At 46.8% G+C, this 4795-nt stretch overlaps 1 non-coding gene across 1 annotated transcript; it reads right to left on the bottom strand.

The window, feature by feature from the left end:
- Positions 1–1478: 1478 nt before the first annotated feature.
- Positions 1479–1585, bottom strand: LOC115873169. The gene has a single exon (XR_004048264.1). It is a non-coding gene; the product is annotated as a U6 spliceosomal RNA (small nuclear RNA).
- Positions 1586–4795: the final 3210 nt, after the last annotated feature.

Consider the following 4795-nt stretch of genomic DNA (forward strand, 5'->3'; position numbering starts at 1 on the left):
AACCCCGAGAAGGGAACACACGCTCTGACCCACTACCCTCCCTGCGCCTCCTTTTTCAAGAGAGAGAGCCTTCTAGAGACTATTGGGGAGAACCTGATGGACCAACTGGCCCTCTGTTTAGGGCACAGGGCGGTTGGAGGGCAGGGAGGGGCAGGAAGAAGAAAGAAGCCTGGAAGTCTAAGGGCATAAGAGACCCAGGGGTCTCCCATTTGGGGAGCGTCAGGTACTTTGACCAGTGGGCATTGAGACGCTCCTGGGCTGCACAGACAATAAAATCCCTTTCTGTTTTCCTAACATGCTGTGTCCACTTTATCTCACGTTGCTCACAAAGTAGGGCAGGAGCCCATAGGTTGGGCAGGAGTGGAAACTTACCTAGCTGTACAACCCCATACAGTAGGATCCCCACAGCCCCAAGTCCTAGAATATTTTCTTTGTCTAGAGGTCTTTCACAAAGTAAAGCTAAGCCCTTTTCCTTCTGGGCTACCTGTCTAATGGGAATTTGGTAGGGATGTAATACCCCTGTGAACCCCCACTCACCCCACAGGCTTCAGGTGTCCGAGTGTGTGGGGTGAGCAAGCAGGCACAGGCGAGGTTGGGTAAGGCACGATGGAGTTCAGACTGGTGCTGCCCTCCACCTGGGCCCTGGCTTTCAGATTCCTTCATTTCTCTGTTGATTTAGTCATCCGATATTTTAAAAGTCTGTGTGCCATGCGAACAACAACAAGAACCCAAGTCCACTGCTATGAATTGATTCCAACTTGCAATGACCCTGAGGCTGTAGGTCATCACCGGAGCAGGTACCCTCATTTTTGTCCAGAACAGTGGCTGGTGGGTTTGGGCCACCAGCCTCGTGGTTAGTCGTCCAGAGCTTCTCTGACAGAGCCACCAGGCTGCGTGGACAGCACAGAGCAAGCCTCGACCTCATGAAGCGTGTGTGCAGGAACGGACTCAGGCCTTGGTTCCCAGCTTTCTGTTCCCTCGCAGGACTGCTAGGACTGCTGGCCCTTGATTCACTTCTACAGCTCCCTCCTTCATGAAATCACTCAGACTCAAAGTGACCTTGACTTTCTTCTCATTGTATGCAGCTTTATTGAGGGGTACTTAGCATACCATAAAGCAGGGGTCCTCAACCTTTTTAAACAGGGGGCCAGTTCATACCCGTAGGAGGGCCGGACGATAGTTTAAAAAAAACTATGAATAAATTCCTATGCACATTGCAAACAAAACCAACGGGGCAAAAACACCCAGCGGGCCAGATAAATGTCCTTGGAGGGCCGCATGTGGCCCGCGGGCTGTAGTTTGAGGACGCCTGCCATAAAGTGTACATATCTAAAGTATGCGGTTTATACATTTTGACATGTGTAAACTCATGAAAGCGTGATCATAATCAAGATCACAAATACAGCCACCTCTTCGAAAAGTTTCTCCATCCCTTCTAACGCTCCCCTGACAAACATGAAACATTTTTTTTTATTTATCTCGATATGGAATGCTTCATAAATCCCCATATTATCCTTATTCAGGGGCCATACCAATCTTCCCTGTATCATTCCAATTTTAGTATATGTGCTGCCAAAGCGAGCGCTAAACAGTTTTTTTATTGTGAACTGGGTGACGCTCCGTAGAACAGTTCACAAACACTGCATGTTTTTTTTTTTTTTTTAATCAATTTATTGGGGCTCATACAATTCGTCACAATACATAGATCAATTGTGTAAAGCACATCTATACATTTGTTGCCCTCATCATTCCCAAAATTTTCTTGCCTCTTGGGTTCCCGGAATCCGCTCATTTTCCTTTTTTTTTTTATTTCCCCCCCCCTCCCCTTCCCTTTCCCCCATGCACCCTTAATAATTTATAAATTATTATTGTATCTTATATTACACTGTCCGGCGCCTCCCTTCACCCACCCCGCTGCTGCCCGTCCCCCAGAGAGGAGGCCATATGTGGCTCCCTGTGATCCATTCCCCCTTACTACCTCCCCTTTCCCTCCTGATATCGCCCCCTTCATCCCCGGTCCTGAGAGTTTCTTCCGTCCTACATTCCCTGCGCTTCCAATTCCCCTCTGTACCGCTGTGCATCATCTGGTCTAACCAGGTCTGCAAGGCGAAACTGGGGTTCTGGTAGTTGGGGGGAGGAAGCGTTTAAGAACTAGAGGAAGATTGTGAGCTTCATTGTTGCTATACTGTACCCTAAGTGACTCATCTCCCCACTACCCCTCTGCAAGGTATGTCCAGTTGTCTGGAGATGGACATTGGGTCTCCATCGCGCACCACCCTCATTGACAAGGATATGACTTTTCTCCCTGCCTTTGGTGTTTAAAGGCTGGTCCCTTTGGCCCTTCATGATCACACATGTTGGTGTGCTGCTTCCATGTGGGCTTTGTTGCTTCTGGGCTAGATGGCCGCTTGTTTACTTTCAAGCCTTTAAGTCCCCAGACGCTATAGGTCTCGATAGCCGGGCACCATCAGCCTTCTTCACCACACTTACTTATGCACACATTCATCTTCAGCGTTTATGCGTGGAAGGTGGTCACACAGTGATGGTTTTTGTTATTTGGTGTCTGCTGCCTGTTCCCTTCAGCACGTCGGGTTCGCGCAGGCTCGTGTGCTTCTTCTCTGTGGACTTTGCTGTTTCTGAGCTAGATGGCCGCTTGTTTGCCTACAAGCCTTTAAGACCCCAGACGCTATATCTTTTGATAGCCGGGCACCATCAGCTTTCTTCACCACATTTTCTTATGCACACATCTGTCTTCAGCGATCATGTCGGGAAGGTAGATGTCATAAAATGACCGTTTAGCTGAGCAAGGTGCTCTTGTACTAGGGGAGTGCGCATGAGGAGGCCCAATGTCCACCTGCCACCCTACTACCAAACCAATAATTAATGCATCTAGGTCCGTTCCCCAAACACTGCACGTTTTGATGAACAGAAACTAACTAACTTTGTGATAGAGAGTAATGAACAGAAAGTGGGGGAGGGAATGGGCATAGACCCCAATGAAAACTCAGGTATTGGAAAGGCTAGTAAGTTTAGTTTGGGTTTAGTTTGAGGGGCCCAACAGTGGTGGCAGCAAAGCATCAAGGGAAGAACCCAAGTGTCAGGAGCGAGTGGACATCTTCTCTAAGGGCACAATCCACAACGCGTTGGCCTGGTCCGGTTCAGCAGGTCCTCGGGGATGTTAGTAAATTGGCGCCTTCTGACTTAGGGCGTGCGTGGGGTCTCCTGGTTAGGGTTATACTGAATGAGGACTTGTTCTATGAGTTATTAAAACACTGGTTTAGGTATGCGGATGATTGCTTTATAGGACTTTTCTCTGATGCTTGCAGAGTGAGCTCCACCAAGGTTTGGTGTCCCCAGCACCTCACAATCCCTGTCACGCAAATCTTTCTCCACCAGAGAACATTGAGGTCCTTCTGTTAAAAACAACAGCAACAACAATGAAAACATTGCTCTGCAGGGGGTTCTATGTGTTACAGGCCACACCACACCAGGATCCTATGTGTTTGTCACACTGGGATGGCTTGCAGGGTGCTGTGATGCTGGAAGCTATGCCACAAGTATTTTAAATACCAGCTGAGTCACTCATGGTGGACAGGCTTTTGTTTTTCGATTAAAATATCATTGTATTGGGGTACATCAATGGTATCAGGCATATTTGTACCTATGTTGCCATCACTCTTTTCTAGACATTTATTTCTATTGAGCCCTTGGTATCAGCTCCTCCTTTTTCCCTCCCCTGCCTCGTGAACCCTTGACAAATTATAAATTATCATTATTTTCATATCTTACACCAGTGGACAGGCTTTAATGGACCTTCCAAATTAAGACAGAAGAAGGAAGAAGGACCTGGGAATTTGCTATAAAATGTAGCCTGTGGGAAGCTTGCAAATAGCAGCAGTACATTAGCTGATACAGTGCCAGAAGGCAAGCCCCTTAGGTTGGAAGGCATTCAAATACGACTGGGAAAGAGCTACCGCCTCAAAGGAGAGTCCACTTTAATGATGGAGAACAGTAAAGCTTTTGGAACCTCTATCTGCTGGTGTGGCAGGACTGAAAATGGGAAGAAACGGCTGCAAGCATCCATACAGAACCAGAACGTGGAATGTACAAGGTCCGAATGTAGGAAAATTGTAAGTTGTATAAAATGAAATGGCACATGAAAATAAATCGCCCATGCATCAGTGAGCTGAGATGGCCTGGTACTGGCCAATTTGAATCTGAAGAACCTGTAATCTACTATGTCAGGAAGGGCATATTCAAGAGGAAGACTTCAAATCCATCATTAGAAAGAACATTTCAAGATCCGTCCTGAAGTACAACACCATCAACGACAGCATAATAACTATCGGCCTATCAGGAAGACTGGTTAATATAACTATTATTCAAACTTACACACCAATCACTTATGCCAACGACAAAGAGGTTGAAGATTTTTACCAAATTCCGCAGTCTGAAATTGCTCAAGCACGCAGTCGAGGTGCATTGATAGTGACTGGTGATTGGAATGCAGAAGCTGGAAACAAGGAAAAGGACGGGTAGTTGGGAACTATGGCTTTGGTAACAGAAATGTCGCTAGAGTGCCTGGTAGAATATCGCAAGCCCAACAGCTGATTCATTGCAAATACCCATTTTCAACAACAAATGGAAGCAATGCACATAGGGGTGGAATACACAGAAATGAAATCAATTGTATCTGTGGAAAGAGTCGTCCGAATCGGGTTAGTGGCTGGTTGCGGGACAGACAGCGATTACTCATGTGAAAGTTGAAGCTGAAGAAAATGCAAACAAGTTCATC

Source organism: Echinops telfairi, unplaced genomic scaffold, assembly GCF_000313985.2.
Source record: "Echinops telfairi isolate 266 unplaced genomic scaffold, ASM31398v2 ScPeMD7_7466;HRSCAF=8504, whole genome shotgun sequence".
NCBI classification, from domain to species: Eukaryota; Metazoa; Chordata; class Mammalia; order Afrosoricida; family Tenrecidae; genus Echinops; species Echinops telfairi.